The following is a 21,358-nucleotide window of genomic DNA, read 5'->3' on the forward strand; positions in this document are numbered from 1 at the left end:
AAAAAAAACAAAAACGCTGGTATAGAGTAATCTGAAAGCGCCGCTGCCATTATCAGAATGAAAGTTAAACACTGGAGATCCACTCTATAAATTCAGGGGAGAATAAAAATGAACATTTTCATTTGTCTTTCTTCTCCTTTTAACCATTTTTCTCTTGTTAATCTTTGTGCAGACTATTGAATCCTTCGGAGGTACATATTGGCAATTAGACACCAGGGCATGGCTGATAATGCATTGCATAAACCTCAAGTTGAATAAATTATCCCCCCCCCCCCCGCCCCCAAAGAAAAAAAAAATTAGTGTGGCTGATTTAGAACTGGTGACGTTCAAAATTTCAAAGTCACTTCTGATGAATAGCACGGGGTGATTAATTCATGATGGGATACGCCACCTTGTCAGGCCGAGCTCTTCACTGGCTAATGGCAACACATGCATAATAGAAAGGTGGCTCTCTGCCTCCCCTCGTTGTCTGAATGAGTTCAAAGGGATTTTTAAAAAAAATGGAGCTAACGAATTACATCTGTTGCGGTACTTTGCTCAAACTGGTGTTTCAGAACAGGGAAGTGGATCAAATCGCCTGGCTTGCGTCTCTAATGCTGAAGAAGGCTGCGACGCATAAAGTCAAGAAGTTTGTGGAAAAAGCCCGTGGAACATATAATCTGGAAAAAAGGTGGAGGAGTTTCATTTGGTTTTTGTAATGAGCTTGAATGCATGTCAAGTCCCCCTATATTAGATCCCACGGAGACAGTTCCTGTCCATTCATTATAAAGCATCCTTCCTGCATTAGTAGTGTAGACTGAATAGCAACAAAACTGAATTTCTGCGTCTCTAATCTGCATGGTGCCTGTGAAAAGGAGTTAAACCTGAGCTGACGAAGTCAATTTTTCCTGTGACATTAGTGGAAACTGCAGCTGTAGTGCAGAAGCAGCATGCTGCAACGACCCGGGCTCCTCTGTACGTCTCTCCTTCACTGGAAGAGTGAACAGTCGGTTCAGCAGTGGAGTGACCTTTTCTCTAAACCCTCCAATAACTCTCCGGCTGACAGGCCGAATGAGCAGATGATCCCGGACTCCTTCATGGTGTGCTGCAACTGCACTCGGTGCAAAATGACAAGTGAATCGAGCTTCTATTTTTACCTCTGGGTGGAGAACTTGTGTCACCCTCGACCACCGCACCCAAGAAAATCAGCCATGAAGTTTGGTTCTGGGCAGTCTGACCGCTGACACCACGGAGCTGTCACTGTGATGCCCTTCTCCTCCATCAACCAATCCCCCGCCTCGACCTCGCACCACTCCTCACACCTGACCGGCACCAGGGGTAGCGTGCCAGGCCAAAAGCGTGATTGACACCTCGCCTGATCTTCTGTAAACACCTTGAGATCTCAGCACCTCCAGCAGGGAAGATCGGTGACTTGTGTGAAAGAGGCCTCTCCTCCTGGCCTCGGCTCAAGTCTGCTGGCGCTCGCTATGATTCGGCCTGACTTGTCAGGGGGAGTAACGAGATGCTGAGTGACTTAGCACCTCTGGAAATGTCAGCCCCCGAGCCGGCAGACGCCAGGCTGAGTGGAGTGGCGAGTGCACAGACCCCACTGCGACTGGCTCAGCTGCTGCCTGTAAGAAGCAGGGAGGACAACACATGCGCTCGACGAGACACGACAAGCAGCAGAGATGAGCTGGGCTCTGATGCGGCGTAGCGCTCTCGCCCTATTCCCCCGAATTTCTGTCCCACGTCTTACGCTTGCTTCACTTTTTGGAGAAGGGCATCTGCTATCATCCAGCTGCTGCTGTGGCTGAAATGGACCTCTGCTGCCCTAGTGCCCGATGTGCACCGGGTACGACAGAGTCCACGCGTGGTGATGATGTGGGCAAAAGCGGAAACCGGAGCATGCTTAAGTGCCCCGTTATTGCTCTGTTGAATCACGTTAAAGGAGACAAAGCGCCGAAGAGACACCCGGCACAGAGGGGAACTCAGTCACGACACAGTCTGTCAGACCGCAGTTATTTACCATGCCGACAAACACATTTTTTCTCTCCCCGAGGAAACTCAAGGATATATAACGCAACATATTTAGTGCTACATATTTATAGAAGTCAAGCAGAAAGTCAGGTTGGTGAAGCATTAAGGAATCAGGAGGCGCAGAAAAGAAAGCTTTTACAAAAAGAGAGAGGAGAGACTTTGGAGCATGATGATGCGCGGTAAAATCTAACGGGCTGTTTACTCACCACTCCACACCGCTACATTGACTCTTGATTTATACATTCTGATTCATAGAGGCGAATGCATCTTACTTTAATCAAGGTCCTCCCTATCACCCCCCCCCCAAACCCCTCTCCATCTCTCTGGCTGCCATCCTTTTTTTCCCCCACAATGCACATTAACAGCAAAAAATATAATCAGTTTTATGACAGACTATGTTTTTAGCACATGATGGGTGAATATAGCATTTTGAAAATGGCCCATCCCTGCCCTCAATCTCCAAATAGATCTGCTGGGATGGAAGCAATATCAGCTGAGAGGACAAAGTCTCAAGGGTGTGTGTGTGTGTGTGTGTGTGTGTGTGTGAATGAATGGCTGCAATCTGATGCCTGCTATTTTTCATGTTTGTTAACAAAATACAATTTGAGGAAGGAACTGAGTATACAGACAAGGACATGAGCACATTATTAGGCTGGGGTGACAAATAAAGTTAGAAGTCTGCAGCGTGTCAGGGACTAAGAGGAGGACAAGCGTTCGTTAGAATTAGCACTGACTCTACATGAGGGAGTTACTTTCAGGTGTGTTTTTTTTTTTTGTATAATTCAAATAATTGTATTTTACAATCATGCTGGAAATGCTGGTGTACAACACGCTTGATTAGATTGTCATAAAGCACTGACAAAGAGCAGCTTTCCACACATCGCTAGCCCTAAAATAAATCGACCCCCAAAGACGACGATGCAAAGATGCATTCGTCATGAAAACCAAACAATAGCTGCCAGCTTCCCTTAAGGAAAGCCGCGAGAACACTCCGGGAAAAGTTGTGCCACCGTCTTTCAGGGCTTAGGTTTCAGTGTCATTCCTCCCTGGCTGCTATTAGCCGCGAACCGAGAGGGCTAGAAGGCACAGGTTCGGCAGATTAAGGCTGGGGATTTCTCTTGACCTTTCAGCCAAATGCCATGCTGTTTGAGGTGTACAGGCATAATTAGATCTGATCGTCCTGTTGCTTTCTTATCTCTGCCAGGCAAATTGTTTTTTGCACCGCAACTCGCCGTTGTTCATTAGCGGCGTTTAAGACGTGGAGGGCACAGGCTAACGACAAGAGCTAGTAAGGTTGAAATAATCCTGTTGTTTCTGATGCCTCCACATGATGCCCACAACTGTTGCGTCGCTCGCTTTCAAGAAAGCCTCCCATTAATGAGGAAGCCGGCCTTCCAAAGGTCTGTTGGTGATGTGCATGCATCATCCGGGAAGGGGGGGGGGAAAAAAAAAGGAAAAAAAATTACACGCTGTCCCAGCGAATGCAGCCGCCAATTCACAGTGACATTTGCCATTAGCTCCATGCTGAATTCGACCGGCGACAAAAACAGAAGAAAAAGCTCAAATCATTCCCAATTAACGGAGGCATCAAACAGGAAAGTCCTAGCAGGAGATTTTACGGGCAGTGCATTGAGAAAGGTCAGGCTCCAGTAGAACAAGGCAAAGTCGCAGGATTTATTAGAACTAATGAGCGCTTTTGTTAGACCGAATTAACGCCAGCACACAAGCAAAATAATAAATAAATAAAGGGGTCTGAGCATAACATTTGTTTGGTCACACAAACACACACACACACACAGTTGACTGGCCGGCTGACTGACCCAAACACATCCCTAAAATGAATAATGTCACTCTAAATATGTTAGATTTGTCAAATTGAACAGTTATACCAGATTTTACCCACACAATTCTGAGCTACACAGATGCTACGAGAGTATACATTTGGAAAATACTTAAATAGTGTACTTAAATAATCACAAATATTTACTGTATGACATTTATTAAGTGATGTTTTAATTTTACATTTTTAATTGTGTTCTAATATTTTTGATTTCATTTTATTCAATTTTAATCTAATAGTCAGCATATTTTACCAGAACTTCAAATGCACGATTCATGATCCAAAAAACAAAGGGGCCATCACTTTCACATTGAGTGACAGCTCCCTTTTTTTCAAGGACCAACACTAGACAATAACAAAATAGTTGCTTTTAATAACTTTAGAAGCTGTAAAGAGTTTATTTATGTCGATAGTGTCTATTAACATTGTTTTTTTTAAATTTCCTGGTACCTGAAATGTCTTCCCACTGTCCCTCCGTCTACCTAAACCACCTGAGCCTCCTTACAATGTCCTCATTCTACTAATGAGCCCCGAGCCCTTGAATAGAGGAGAGTATTTATTGAGATATTCAGATGGATTCGCTTACCCCTTGTCTTTGTCCTTCTCTGAAACGATGGAGGTCTGGGTGGAGAGATGTAACAGAGATTGGCTGTGACAGCAGCTAAATGAGGCTAACGAATATCCTAATGAGGAAATGCCAGCCATGTTCCCCTGTTCAAACCACACCAGATAACTGGCCTTGTGAGACAGGAACCCAGGCTGCAGCAAAGAAAATCAACAAATAACTGACCTCTGACTGAAACACCAGCTGTGTTCAGTACAACTGTTTCAACAGGTTTAGCGCAAAATTTTGTAGGTGTCTGTTCCTGGATCAACAGTTCGTTCAGCAACAGACCTTAACTCTGTACATCCGTGATACGGGTGTAGCTACAGGACAGGCAGCGTCTTAAGAAGAGAACGCAAGTAGTTCTGGGAAATGCTGAGCATGGTTCGGGGACTGATTTTCCTTTATTGAGTGCAATGGCGGAAAATCCTTCAGTTCTCGGATCAGAGAGCCGTCATGGTGCAAAGGTCGGTGCCGTAACTCTCTGGAAACAACTGCAGATAATAAACAAACCTGTGTGACTAAAGAATAAACATATTCAAAATAAACATTCATCCATGCTTTCGATTTACAAATTCTGCTTTGGCGACAACTGGACAACGAGGACCTAAAAACGAACCCCCTGAACCGAGTCCACAAAGTTTTGGGATGGTTTGGACCGCAGCAGAAGCCCCCAGTTGTAAGTGAAGTTTATACTTTCTCTTAGTGGGATCTTTTCTAGTGCGGTACACTGAAAAACTCCTCCTCTGTTTCTTGTGGGACCCCAAGGAGTCGTCTCAGGGACATCTGGAAGTGCCCAAACCCCATTTTGACAACTACTGTCCCACTCAGACAAATCAAACTGCCCTTATATCATTCTGAAAGGGCTTTTTAGATGCAAGACAAGGCCTGATTGTGACAGGCGATAACATTGCAAACAGACGTCTCTGAAATCTCTGTGGAAGCTGGATTCCATTAGAGAACAACAGGGACGGGCCCCTCAGTCCCCCAGGTCCTAAAGCAGCATATGACACAGAGCCTGAGGGCAGAGGAAGTAACTCAGCCTTACATAATCCACTGGACAAGCTTCACAGGAGACAGACTCACTTAATGTGGGGGGGGGGGGTATTAACAACAGTCCACTGCAGCAGTGATACCACTAATACTACTGATAATTACTTATTAACTGACTTACAAATGCCAACAGCAAATTCAGACTAGTCGTGAAGTTTGTTAATTTTTTTTTTCAACAGAGAATCAGTGGATAAGAGTTACAATAAGTGATTAAGCTGTTTCAGCCTCCTGACTTTACTTTTTCCATTTCATAACAAGGTGCTTTGGCCGTCCATCAGAAAATAAGGTATTTTCATAATTTTCTAATGGACATTTGTCATTATTTTCTTTTTATTGATACATTAATTATGAAAATAACTGCAGCCTCGGAAGATTGTGATGCAGTGATCAACAGCGTCAAGCAAAAACCCACAACCCGCAGTAATATCATCATCACAACAAAAAGAAACAAGTGCTGCATACAGAAAGTTAAGGAAGAAGCTTTTACTGATTTATGGGAAGTGCTGAGCAGAAACACCACGGCAGTGAACAATTAGCAACGATGACGGGTCCACAGTCATCTGGACTCCCAGTAAAATGTCGTGTATGGCAGCTGTTGCAATGTTGTAGTTCTTACATTTGACCCTGTTTCCAGGATATAATGTAAAGAGTGTGGCTGTTTCATGTTAGGGCCAATAGTTGTATCACAGGGACTCACCTAAACAAAGAACTTGTAGTGTTGCCATGTATAACAGAGTATACACGTATACTGTATACGTACATGATTTGTTATCTTTCTTTTTATTTTATTCTCCTTTTTCCCCTTTATTTACTATGATATTATGTCTACATATCTTTTTCTGTTGCGCTTTTCATTTTGCTGTAGATGTAGGTTACTTAAGTTTCAGAATATTCCAGATTTTTACTGAACCCCATTTATCACCCTTTTATATCTTGTGTGCATCCTGATACAGAGACAGACGTGTTCAGGGGTGATGAGGTTGGTTAGGGTAGTGGTGGTGGTGGTGGTGGTGGTGGGGGGGTTTGGCATATGGTCTCATGAGAGCCACTATCATGAGTTAGAGAGCGAAAGCCCTGCCTTGTGCATGATACGCACTGTGGCAACAAACGCCTTTCTGAAGCGTCTAGGTTGTATGCACGGGTGGTGGAAGGGGAAGGGTGGGTGGGGTGGGGGGGTTACAGTTTGGGGACGTGTGACGATGGCCTGAATTGAAAAGAGCCACCTTTTGATTTTGGACGGGCCCTGTTCCTGGCACACTGGCCGGCCATAAGGTGGGGTGGGGCCTGAGGATAATGGCAGCAGAAGGGAGAGGAAGCCGACAGCTGGCGAATTCTGCCCCAATATGTTTCCATGAAAGAGGCGAGGAAATTTCAGAAGACGCGATGCCCGAACGACACGCTCGGCGGCAAAAGGGAAGATTAAAAATAAAATTAGTTACCATCTTGCCCGTTTCACCCCACGATGCACATTTCAGTGCAGGAGGAGGAGGGGGGACTGACTGCGACGGCCATTCAAATTACAACAACAACCGGAAAAAAAAAAAAAAAAGGGAAACCTTATAGTTAATTAGAAGAAGTCATGTGTCACCTCCCGAAGCTCGTTCAGCTCACACAGATGTGGCCCGGAGTGTTTTAAGCCACTTTCCATCATCCCTTTCTCTCTCCTCCCTGCATGCATATCCTGTTTTCCCATCCCAAGCATATTGAGAATCTAAAATGCAAATGACGTGCCCTTTTTTCCCTCTCCGTTCTTTTTTTATTGTTTTCTACCTCCAATCACCGTGCCTCTAATGAGGTGTAAAATATGTGCATTAATGACAGAAAAGTTATTTAGATCTGGGGGAGAGTTAATTGGTTTTAATCATGGCCTACATCCATCTGTCTACGTGAAGACAACGCACTACTTCATCCTGATGCCTCATTACATGTATTGTAAGCTGCTACGACTGAGGGAGACACTCGTCTTCGACTAGCTCCCCTTACTCGCCGGCATTGTTCAGCGTTTGTTTGCAAAGTGTTCATGAGCCGGATGTGCATTTAAATAATTGTCCATATGCTCAGACCTGGGCCGTGGCACAGGATGTACAGGTCAATGCGCGGGGCGTCATCCATCCAAAGGGGCGCCCGGAATGAGGTGATGAGGGCATTTTGAACTTTTACTGTTTTTTACCAATAATATTTTAATACTATTATTTGGAGATACTGCGAAAAACAAAGCCCACAACAACATAACTGCATATTCCCTATTTTCTGGGTTACCCGCAGCATCGACCCGGTGCGTCGCGGGTCGTGTGTGATTGGCCGGTTATCTGAACTGGCCAAGTACACAGTGTGTATCATCTCAAAAAGACCAAAGCCCTCCGGTGCCCAGGGAAGGAAAAGAAGAAGAGAAGAGGAGGAAAAATGGAGAGAATAGTTTATCTATCGCATAGCAGTTACCGTTGGGGCAGAGTGTTACCAGCTTACTTTGGACGATAGTTCAAAACGCTCGCCAGTTTAATAAAAAGCCAGAGTTAACATCAGTTACTCCCACTTTACATTTATTAGGGGAGGTTGGAGAGGCTGTTCAGGTCTTTGGGGAAGAACCTGCAACACAACCTTGAGAAGTACACTTTTTCCTTTAAGTGTGCTGCACGAACCATCCGCCGTCTAGCTCAAGAAACCGGGCATGCATTTTTAGTGACACCTTAGTCTAGACAGCCAACGTTGGCCCTGCTCGTAATACTCTATTAAAGTGCTCTTCGTTTCCCATCCCCGTTTGTAATTCATAGTTGTAAGCCTTTGCATTTTCGTTATTGACTAGTCTTTTATGTATAGCCAGCAGCATGCATCGCGTGAGAGAAGTGCTCATTGCAGACGTTTTTAATATATTTCGTGCTTGAATGCTAGGTGTAATTATTCTTGCTGCTGCAAATCCCGGGCCACCTGCAGACACCTTCTCCACCTTAGCACCTTCAAGCGATGTAGCACCACGCGCTCCTGTGCCCTCCAACTCGGCGCGTCCCATGAATGTAGCATCAAGGCATCTACAAACAGGCTGCGCCAATAGCCCCCGCTGACTCGCCAGATAAGGCGAGAACAGAGTTGGTTCTCTAAAAACAGTTTCACGTTTTCTGAAACAAAAAGATGGGAGAAGGTCTCAGCACGACTATTTCAATAGAGTCTTGGTCAAAGGAGGAAGAAATCAAAAGAAGCTGGCTAAAGTACTCAAAGAAGAACGATAGTTTCTAATGCTTCTGATACTAAATGTTTCCTCAGAGAGATTTCAAATTGAATAGAGAAGGACTAAGGGACTGGAAAAAGACAGCCAGATACTGATAGCAGGGAACTTGCTGTGGAAATGCAAACTACTCCGCATTTTCCATCAAAAGACGGGACATAAACGGAACTGTTGACCTTCCTGCGTGAGAAGAAGCTGATAGAAATCGACCCCGATGTGTGGGTAGCTCTGAGAATCTCGGCCACTCCTGCTTTTACAGCGGCTCCTGCTGAAACGAGCTTCTCTAAGCTCAAACTCATTAAAACCTACCTGAGATCCGCTGTGGTGCCAGAACGTCTCGGTGAACTTTCCATCATTCGTATAAACCGTGTGGTCTCACAACAGCTGTCTTACGATGATGTCATAGATGACTTTGCTGCAAGAAAGCGAAGGAAAGTAAGGCTGCAGAGCAAAACTGATACTTTAAAGTACCGTATTTATGTTGTATTTATGATTATTTTTTACTTCTAAAATAAAGAACATCTCAAAAACAGAAAGCTATGCAGTTTCTGTTTACGTGGATGAACACGTGACCGGTGGTGGATTTGGATGCGATGCTAGGGGGCTCTGCACACGCTCCGGTATCCTGTCAGGTCTTATATTGTCCTACTGTTGTCACTTATTGTACTACCCCTTACCTCGCACACAACCTATCATGTTTTAGTACTGAAATGTTTCCCTGCGATCTGTCCAGAAAAACGAACCCCGGCCTGGCTCGAAGAATCTGAGCGAACGAGAAATATTACCGTGAACATAGTCGGCTTGCCAACACGTTGACGCTACGAATGTGATATCTCGGCGTGTTGTGCCGAATTACGAATGCAAAACATAATCTTATTTCTTAAAACCAATTATGATTTACACCCTCTTACAGTGATTAATCTAATAATACTGGTACAGTAGTATTAGGCATTTTATTTTTATCTCATGATTTGCTGACCATCCTCTTTCTGAACTTTCACAACTAACATGTTGACTTTGTCACGAAGCCTGTCTTCATATTTCTCAGTTTTCCCTAGTTAGTGATGAAAGCTACATCTCCATGACATCCTCAAGTGGTCACATTAGTTGAAAAACAGACATTAATTACGCCTCAGGGGAACATACATTTCATGTCACTGTCGCGAGTTGAGTTTCTGTGGAAGGGGAAGGGTCTTTTCAACCAAAGCACTCAGCTATCTGCTGTCTGTCTCCATCCGCTAAGCCTAGAGATGCTCTCACCATCTGTTGGCAGTGTGACCATGTCCAAAGGACCATGTTTCTGAGGATCCTAACAGGCCAAGAACTAAAAATGTGTGAACTGCAGGCCTGCTAATCTGAAGTGTTGATAAGAGGCTTGAAAACATACCACGTGTGACTTACACCATAAAAACTAGGAGTTCACTGGGGATCCGGCCAAGATCCAGAGGGACTCAATATAAACCTTAAGGCTCTTTTAACAAATAAAGCCCTAAAGAATTTGTTGCAGAACCCCAATACTTACTTCATTTTACGAGGAGGGATTTAAAGTTGTCTTAAACCCGAAAACACATTTTACAGCTGACATTATACTAACAAACACCTGCTTGTTAGTTTGAAGACGTAAAAGGAATAAAGGTGACCTCACACGAAGGGAATCATGTCACACTAAATGTTTGTTTTTTTTAGGTTTTCAAACTGAAGGAGAAAACTTTATTACAGATGACAAGTGCAAGCGGGAGAAGAAGGAATCTGCAGCTAGGTTTACCCATGTGCCTCATTAATCATCGGCTTTTGGCTGAGAGGCTGCTCTATTTGCCTCCATGATTCACATCGTCACTTACTGTGGTCCGTCTTCATTTTATGCTGTGGGCCCCTAATGGGTTCTGTTCTGATGTGTCAAATGAAGTGGTTTTGTTCGGGGGTAATCTCACCTACAGTTATTTTTTCTCTCCGAATCACAGCGAAAGTTTTTCATATTTCTTTATTTGCTTTGTTCATAGTCAACAAGTAAACCGGAGTTTGGTGAATGCACAGCCAATTTATTCATTGAACAGTCTGGGTAATCTGTCATTCCACCAGGGTGACAGCAAAGGACTGTAACAAATTTGACTCCCGTTCTTGTAACTATTCTGTGGCGCTGCACACTTAACTGTAAGTTAGATTTTTTTTTATCCTATTTTGTCTAGAAGTTATAAAGGAAGACAAACCTGAATACAGTCTTTGTTTTTGTGTCTATGACCCTGTGCGTTATGAGAACGTGATCATTCCTAGGTCCGAAAAAATGTTGAAATTACATTTCCCCTCAAGCATATTTGGCAAAAAAAAAAAAAAAACTGGTAATATAATAACATATTTTATAGTAGACAGAGTTCCTTATTTGATAACTGCTGTATCTCATTTTTTTTTTCCCCTGGCAGGATTTAGATGGGAAATATAGTAATTTTATGGCAACCACATGATGAAAACTAGCTGTTGACTCCTAATTCCCTGCACATATATTAGAAGTTACAGTGAAATTAACACCCATAACAACCAGAGGACGACAGAAGACTGTTTCAACGGGCTTGTTTTTTCTGTGTAACGCATACAAATGAAAATGATGTTAGTTGCGTTAGTGCCCATCCCAAAAAATGAAAAATAAAAATAAGTCTACTCCCGACAGAAGAAGGAAATAACTGTGGATTTGAGCAGTGATGTTAATTCCGGACCTTTGGAAACAAAATAGTGGAAGCTCAAAAGTTCGCTTATTCGTTTCTGGAGCTTTTCACCGCACTGCAGGATGAAGACGGTGAGATGCGGTTGAAAGCTTTAAAAGCTGCTACAGTAAATCCACCTCTGGCCTGGGTTTAACTTGTTACACATAACTACATGTGTGCTCATCGGTCGGCTTTTGTGTCCAACATTTACAAATTGTACATAAATATGGATAAAATTGGATGAGGACTAGTTTTTTGTGAATAGTAAAGAATACAGCATTTACTAATCAATACGAATGATATAGGACCGATAAGAACAACTCATCGTGTATTTACACAATTGCTGTATGATAAGACACAAATATGGATATTGAGGCAGATGAAACATGAGGAAAAAGACTTTGGTTTTTCTATTTTCTGTTACGCACCGACAAGGCCTTCTGTTTGTTGTCGTCCAAGACATTCCATCTGATTAGGAAACCATACATGTTAATTATAGACATCAGTATAGTTGCAGGCTTGTGTGGAATAAGAAAAGTTGTGCAATTTAGTGATTTCGAGGATACAACCGTTAAACCAGCATCAGCCGTGATGGAAATTGCCGTGGTTATAATTAAGAAGACCTTAGCATATTTAGCTAAATTAAGCAGTGGGACAGGCTCCATATTCACAGCGTTGTTTCCTGGCTAATCTGCCTCACATCCTTATGTGCCATGTCAAAAATACCCTCTCCGTGTTTACATTTGCTTCCCGTTTCCATGGTCGTTCATTCTGATTGGCATTTCTAAATGTATAGGGGCCCGAGTGTGCTGATTCCCAACAAACGACAAATTGCACAGCCAGGAAATGATGTGTGCTGACAATCATTATCTCCCGCTGAACTTTGACACCTAATCATGAAAACAGTATGCAAGTGGTACCGATAATTATCTCTGGGAGTGTCAGTGTGCGGATGTGTGTGTGTGGGGTCTCTCTTTCACAAATGAACGTTACAGCAGATCCCCTGCTAATCAACCTTGACTGTAAAAGACATAAATAATCAAATCTACTATCATCATTTTTGGATAGGAGGTAATGTTATCTTACATACGTGAATGTTTATTTTCCAAATGCAACAAAATTGATGTAGAAAAAGTAACTACCCGAAGGATACTCAAATATAAAGATTGCGATTATAAAAGCTTAATGTTGTTGCTTCTGAAAACCAGATATTTAATATATCTAAACTACAAGTATCATAATTAGTTTTTAGTCAGTGAGATAAGGTGTTTAGAGATGTTTTCAAGTTGTAGAATGAAAAACTGGACTGACAAAGCCATGATATCACATGATTTGATAGCATCCACATTCCCAGGGAAACAGCAAAGCTTTTACATTATAGTACAAGAAAAGTAGTAATAGTAAACTAACAAATATATGCAAAATACTTTGTATAAAACATACAGTAATTTATTTAACAGTAAAAGACCATAAAACCCAGCTGTTTCAACATAACAAGAAAAACAAGAAAAAGAAAGGGGTTGCTTATAGTGATTAATTTAGGAGATAATCTCCAACATTGCAACTCCACAAAGCCTTTAAGCCTCTCTTATCTCCTAGTTTCGGTTTTATGGCACATTTACTGTATGGTTCAGTCTCAGTGTTTCCAGCAGCTGCAGGAAGCTTTTTTCAGCAGACAAGCCCTGACATAGCCAATGTACAGTACCTGCCCAACAGCAAATGGCAGACCAACCTAATTAGCAACTAGCTGGTGGAGGAAGTGGGACACCTAGCAGCTAAAGAGCCAGACATTTTTCTCAGGGGTCGGCGGGGGGCGTCGGAGACCAGACCCACGCTCAAAGGAGAATGCTGCTGCTATCCAAGAAGAGTTGAATCAAGGGCAACTGGACTTGGTCGTAGATTTGAAGACGTTTTAACATTTAGTCAGTGCTCCTGGCTGTTTTAGTGACAGTTATTAGAGTCATTGGAGTCAACCGAGGCCAAGTGTGAACAACAGGCACAAGGACTGAAAGCCTCCTTCCCTCCTCTTTCACATATATCTACGTGAAAATAGAGAAACCGTCCCTCAATAGAAGAGGAGGTCTACGACACCACCTATCCCCCACCTACAATGTTGTCCTTTCATTTCCCTCCCAGGAGATTTAGCAAACATTCACACTTAGCGTCGTGTGACTCCAAGGACCGTTGTTAAAACAGGCAGGAGCACTGACGAACCAAGTCACATCAGTGGCCTTAATAATGACCCCACAGAGGTTAAATACCCGGGACTCCCCACCAGTCAGTCAGAACTGAAGAAGGCTCTTGGATGAGAGGTGAAACGACCAAGTCCATTTGCCCTCGATTCAACTCTTCTTGGAAAACCTCGACCTGGGTGACTGTGAATCTTCGAAGATGATGTAAGCAGCTGTTTCTTTGTGTTATAAACTGGTCTAGACACTGAATTGCAGAGTTTGCCAGCATTACCCTTTGGTAAGTGGATAGTTATGTTATGAGTTTTTCCTTGTGATTTTAATGTGCTATTATAAATAACATTTGCATTGCATGGTGTTTCTTTTTCCCCTCCTAAAATGCAGTATATTTCATGGAGCATATTTAAATGCACTTTTCATTCTCACTTAAATAACAAATGATAAAATGCAAAAATACAGTTTGTCTTGTTTTCACTATGTGACTGCATTGTTGTGCTGTTTCCACATATGTAAACCGGTAATGTCAGGGAATTTACAAGTTCTGTTCATCACACCGAAGGCCTCCACTCAAACAGCATAAATGTGCCCTTGTAACAGTGCTGCATCATGGGAATGGATGTGTTCGAAAGGTTTATGGGGAGGATTCCAGGCAAACACAGACAGAGTGCACTGAGGCTGTAAAACCACAGTGGATTTTTACATCTGTCTGGCCTCATTGCTATGCATAGAGCCCAGAGCCACATTTCACTGCTTCCACCTAGGGGTAGAGCACATTGGCTACGCCACCGCCCTGACAGATTACTGCCCTAAACAGTGGTGCCTCCGCCAGTGAGAAAGAGGCCTGCCAGCAACAGCTGTCCTTTAGCATTGGAAATGCTAAGTTCCCCTTTGACGTAGACCAAACGGGAATGAGTGTCAACAATGCCTCGCCCCGGAGTGGTTGCTAACATCTTGTAACTTTCTGTGCTCCTAACCACTTCTGTTCGATACTTTTGGATCAACGGAGCAGCTGAGTTGTAATATGTATGGTAATTTTTCATATTTGGCACCTCTGCCGCCTGTTGTAGAGGATAAAGAAAAAAACAAAACACAGTGTCAGTGGTGCTCTTGAACTTGAGCTGTACGTTAGCCGGCTGCTATGCAAATGAGGTCGGAGGAGAGGAAAGCAAACAAATCTGTTAATTGATACATCCTATCTGCGATGGGCCTCGGGGATTACCTTGAAGAGCTGAAGAGTCACTGTTGAGTGCCTGGGACACTGCAGGAGTTTAAAGCGCATCTAATGGGGATGTTAGCGGTCGTCCTCTACAGACTAATGGCGACCATTTTGCTGGCTGTGGAGAGGCGCCCAAGCTGTCGAGGGGCAGGCATTTGGAGCGACCTCGGCGACCTGCGGTGACCCCGGCGTACAAGTGCGCACGTAAGTTCAATAGCCTCTCCAGAAAAAAGCCGTCTGTGGCAAGAAGACACTAATTAAGGTAACACAGGCGGCTAAGTCCGACAAGTGTAGCACACAGTTGGAGTGTATACTGAACCTTGTCATGTAGGTCACTTTGGAGCTTTTAGCAAAGCTATGCATATTAATGGACCTCTGCCACAGCAGTCGCTGCCGCTGCCGTCGTGGGGGGTTTTGTGTACTAACTGTGGGGCTCTTTTCTGAAACATATGCATTGCAAATTGAGATTACGGCTGGTTACAGTTAGCGCAGGTCCCCGTGGCAATATTTAGCCATATCAAAAATAAGAGTACATGATGCTGAGAGACTTATGAGCTACCCATGGATGAAATTATTACAGTAAAAGAGGTGTAGAGAGATGACCATATGCTTGGCAATATGAAAATATATCTGCCATATGATTGAAACCCAGAAGAATTCAGGGTGTGCGCGCACTGTTTATGTGTTTTAAGCGGCTATTTACCTGAACATCGGGTGGCTTGTTGATTCCATGTTGAAAATGTAGGCCACACCATTCATATACCGATCCATATGGCTCCACTGTCATGGAGGCTTACGGCGCTCATGTCATTTGGTTTTAATGATCGAGTAGTAACACAGAAGGCTGTGAGTGAGTCAGGAATTTTTCTTGTAGATGAGAAAAAAAAAAAAAAGTTGTTTTTTTTTTAACCCAAAATCCAGTTAGTAACACATTCATCACGTCCATAGCATCGGAAGAAGAGCCTTTTAAGAGCTAGACTGTACAGTTACGAGCGCAGATTCGACTGGTACTGTATGTAGCCTCGAAGCCTTTCGAGGGATAGATGTGGCTAATGTTTTACTTGAGAATGTCGAATCATTTTTTGTTCGCTGTCATGGGGATAGAGAGGGGAAAACATACAACGACGGTCCAGGACTGGATTCAGAATTGGATAGTTATTCCAACATTCTCTTTGCAAAGTGATCTAACTGTTTTTGGTTTTTTTTGGAATTAAATGTACCTTGTGTATATAGTCCCACACAGTTTCTACCTCTCAGAAGTTAATTCACTGAAAACATAGTTTGGTCTCTTTGGTAGGGTGGAGGTATAATACATTGTCAAAAGTATGTGGACATACCACGGTTACAGCCACATGTAATTGTTTTTCATCCGACTCCAAAACCATGGACATTAATCACTCTTCTAGTTTCAGTCTTTCAGTCACCAGATATTGGAGCCTGGCTGCAGGGATTTGCTCCACGAGCCACAACGCCAACGCCGCAAGCCAGCCAGCGTTCCAGTTCCTCCGAAAGGTGTTCGCTGGGTGTCAGGGGGTCAGGGCCTTTGCTGACCTTCCCCACACTGTTGCCACACTGTGCATTTGAAGCACACTATTATCTAAAATATCATTGTGCGTTTTATCGTTTACCTTAATTGGCACTACGGTGCCCGACTTTAAAGAAAATTCCCAGTGTAACTGTGCCTTAACACAGGAAGCTGGAAACATAATTAAAGATCTTATACAAGTAAAATCAGTACTGATGAGAAGGATTTTACATTACAATACAATAATAGATGCAAGGACTCAGTCAGCAACCAGAAATGTGCCATGAAGCTGCATATGAAGCCGTTCATCAGGTGTCGTACTGTATGACTGCCAATTTGACCCACAGTGCTTCTGTGTGCCCGCCTTTACTCTGATCCCCTTCGGTTCGGTGGCATGCATGTGGCATGGATCTTCAGCTGAGCCTCACAAATCGTCTGCTGCCACGTCAGTCAAGCCTTGTTTACTGATAGCCAACATCCTTTCCTCCTCGCTTGGCTGTCTCCCCGCAAAGTCAGTCGGGGATGTGTGATGTACATCATCGGTAATCAAATAAGTTGGGTACCATCCTCCTGCTTTCTCTCCAAAACAACATGTCCACTGAACTGAAAGCCAGAGTGCAACTGTCACATTAGCAGCCAGAGAGTACTCACTGCACTGCATGCATGGTAAACAAACCCTGAAAGATGTTTTGCACGACAGACAGACTGACGGCTCTCTCAGGCGAGGCCAGAGCGCCGCCGAAACCCCCCCCCCCACCATCCTCTCCTCTCTTTTGTCAGTTGAAACTCTTTAACAATTAAAATGGCAGAGCAGGGCACACATTTGAATATGCATGACAGAATGTTGGATTTATGAGAAAAAGGGGTTGAAGCTGCTAATTACGCGGTCAACAGTCTATCACTGCACTTTTTTGACTTCTATTTAATTTGCACATGAAATCTCTCCTCTCATAACGGCAACCTGCGTTTTGATCCTACATCGAATTGAGCAAGCTTTCAAGTGTGCTGCTTTAATGAAGCATTTCATATTCACTGAAAGGGATTCCGTCAAAGAAAAAAAGGGATAAAACCTCCAACCTAACTGTTGTTTGTCACTTCTCATAATGAGCCTCGCCCTTATTATACTTCCTTTTCCTGTAGATCATAATGGAGCCGCCGCAGTTTTCACCTCCCCATAGCTATGTTCTCCTGCGGAGGCAATACTAGGTGGTTAAATTTATCACTTGATGAGTTTTGCTCTGAGCGCTGGGAAAGTTGGACAATTATTTTTGAATCCCTGGGGTCTCAGAGGAGATAACACGAGGGAAATGGACAATTATCGAATGTGATTTGCTAAAAAAAACAAAAACCAAAAAAACAGTGTTTGCAATGTTGCTGGAAATGTCATTAGGCCAAATGGGAAATATTTCTGAATGCATGATTGAATGACTCATGTGGTTAAGGTCATGAAAACAGTTTACAGTCATTGAACGCAACATTAATGTAAATAATATCTAATTTATTCTACCGAATTCAGAAAGTACAGTTCATCCCAATGTTTCTGACCGACCAGTCAACACTGAACGTGACAAGCCGGCAGTAAACCAACCAGTCCGGCACAAAACGCGGTGTATTTACACAATGTCAGTCCTTCGACCATGGGGCGTCCTACGACCCAGCTGGGACACTGAGAGCCTTCTTCTCTGTTTCTGAGGTATGGAGAAAAAATTCCAGTCAGACCCAGCACTGCTTGCCAAAAACACTGCTCATCCAAAGTCATTTGCAGCAAAGTCCATTATCATCATCACTTGTGGTGATGAATTCCCTATGATGGTGGCAGGCCCGCAGCAGCCTCCACTCATAATGACATTCTGCTCTTGTTGGCAGTCACTCCCCGTCAGATGGCTCCTTCCCAACAGCCAGCATGTCAGACAGAGCACACACACAATACTGGGCTGGGCCTCGCCGCCAGAAAGAGGGGGACAGCAGGAATGGTGCGTGAAAGACAGGGCTTCATTTGTGGGAAGGCCTCTGCGCTCAGTCTGGTCAGCATGTTACTTTTAATGTTATCATCTGTGACATTCTGTTATAAATATGTTTTGTTGCGCTGTTGTTCGACTCTTTTTCTAAGCTTTTACAATTACCGTCATAAACAAAGCGGTGGGCAGTTACTTCCAGGGAAAAGCTCATCGGGTACACAGGAAGTGCTGCGAATTCTACGACACATTCACTTAGTAGTTGGCAGTCGTTTTTTTGTATAGGAGGCGAGAGCAGTCGTGGCTGAACAGAGAACTTGAAGGGCATCGGCTACGAGGATTCTAACCTCATAAACAGAAACTGAAAAGCCAAGCACAAAGAAGAGAAACTAAGTATCAGACTTGATATTTAGAATGGTTTCGGAGGATAACCGTGTCAGATAAAGGTTAAACTCACAGGTGGATGCTTCATAGATCAGCGTTTGACAGTCCGATCGAAGCGTAAAGAGAGACATCGTGGCTCTTTAGTTCTTTCAGTTGAAGCGAAAGGGAGGGACCACGATGAGCGGGGCCAAATTAAGGTTGATGCCCCATGAAAAGAAGTGTAAGATGGGGCTGCAAGGCCAATAATATTTAAAGCGCCATGCAACTAAGCCGTCATGTTAGAAATAAAACAGCTCTATGGACACGGTGAGTCTGCTCGCTCCAGCAGTGCAACTCAACAACTCGTTATAACAAATGAGACACGAGGCAAAGCCGTGGAACCAGCTGCCTACTGTTTGCCTTTAAAAAGACTTCTAGACGCATATTTTTTAAAGGTGAGGTCAGATCGGGTCTTGTAACCGCTGCCTATTGCAGTAACACATGAAACTACAGAGCTTACAGGTTTTACAGAAGTGGTATTATGAGCTCGGAGGTATGTTTGATATACACAACGTTATGGACACGATATTTGCATTTTAGGATTAACACCAGAAAACCCCAAAAACCCTTCTTTCAAAAAAGTAACTCGTGCCTCAAAGACCCCTTCCGGAGAAAATCAAGTTTTTAACCTTGTCGACATGGTGCTTTTTATATGATTCAAGACATATAATGAGCAAAATAAGCAGTCACTGCCACGGCTGAGTATTTCCGCCTTGGAACTGTGGTGTACCGAAGACAGTCTGAAAAACAGGGATTCAGACAGCAGGGGTTTCATACGTCACATACCCGAGGAACCAGGCGGGGTGGGGCAAAACAAAACCTGACACTGCCCAGCGCTGAGCCGACTTGTCGGTACAGAGAGCGAGAGTTTGCATTAGCCCAGCTGCTAACGCCGTGTCTGCCACTGCCAGTTACAAGCTAACAAGCTAACAAACATCATGAACAAATATGCTAAGATGCTAACTACACTAGCCGTTGTGATACGTCTGCTTGTCGCCGATTTTTGGTGCACAACAGACCCCCTCACCGGAGTCTGGGTCAGACTGAGGCTGAAACATGCACGGTTGAATCTCTCTCTGGTGTTTCCTCTAACGCCGGCCATCTTGATGTTCACCGCTCTTTCACCGGTCTACCTAGAGCAAGCAGCGGTGGCGGGCGGGGCGCAAGGCCTGTGATTACTGCATTTCTCGGAATATTCATTGATCCAGAATTCCTCATTGAGGAAGTAAGCGCAGATGTGCTTCCAGCCCCTATTCAGAGTTTTTTGTTTTTAAACAAAATATTAATGATAGTAGAATATTTTACATATTTTAAAATGTGTCTAGAGGGGAACTTTAACATTATAGATCAGGCCCAAAGGGAAGAATTAGCTTTTAAAGCCTAGCTTCTGTATACAGAATTGGTAGTGAAAAGTCCAGCTGGACAATAGTTTTAGTTTCAAAGATAAACCAGTTCACAGATTTTGGCAAATGGGGCAGAAGACCTCCACAACAAGCTGGAGGACACACAGCCGCACACATGGTCACCTTATAAAGCTGCTGTGGCTAACGTCTTAGCAACCAGTGTCAACCTGGTCAATGTAGGTCCAACATTCACTCTCCTCTGGTTTGGTCTCCGCCGGCTACTGAGAAAAATATACAGTACGCTCCACTTTCTTCACCGGCCAGTCGCTAACTTTATCTGTCCGCGTTTAGTGATGGGAAGGTGGCGAGCGATGGGTTTATTAGGGCTTGTTAAATTTGGCTAAGAGCGTTGAGACTTAGCAATATTTTAAATGTGCCGTAAAACCAAATACAACTCGGTGGAGTTTGGTGGGTAAAATGTGAAATGCCTGCGTCTCTGATGCAGCTGGGCACAGTAACAGCGCAGGGCATCATAACAAGGACAAAGTGCAAATTCCTTTCCGTCTCTGCGATGCTACTGAAAGTTGGACTCGTAAGACAATGCAAGGAATCCTGGGAGGTGCAGAGCAAGATGGCTGAAGGTGACTCTAAGCCTGAGCTTATCGGGGGGATTCGGTAAACAAGAGGCCTGGCAAGCGCCGCGCTCGGCTGTTGACAACTGGTGATGGTGACCAGGTGGGATATGTTATCCTAACAGTCTGGAACTCTTGTGAATTATTTGCTGATAGATATAAACAGCTGTTATTCTTGGTAATGGAAAGCAATTAGAAACATCTGCATACTTGGCTGTGAGCGATGCCTCCGAATGGCGGCCGTGGCTCCCAGGTGCCGCTGGGAAATAATTACATCATCAGGACAGGGGCCGGGGCTGGAGGACTGCTAGTGATCTGTGAAGAGCAAGGAGGAGTGCCCAAAGAGGGACAAGCATGCTTACGCACACACACACACACACACACACACACACACACACACACACACACACACACACACACACACACACACACACACACACACACACACACACACACACACACAGAGGCAAAATTGTATCATTCATACTTGTGAGGAATTTCTGTTGGTCACATTTGAACCTCCAACCTCCAGTGCCAGTGCCACGAATGCTTCCGGGTTCACTTTCATTCATAGAAATGCGACACACATAGGGAACATTTGCTGTCGATGCCGTCAGCTGGGACGTTAACCTCGGTCCCCGGCACC

This window comes from Xiphias gladius, chromosome 19 (genome assembly GCF_016859285.1).
Source record: "Xiphias gladius isolate SHS-SW01 ecotype Sanya breed wild chromosome 19, ASM1685928v1, whole genome shotgun sequence".
Taxonomy (NCBI): Eukaryota; Metazoa; Chordata; class Actinopteri; order Istiophoriformes; family Xiphiidae; genus Xiphias; species Xiphias gladius.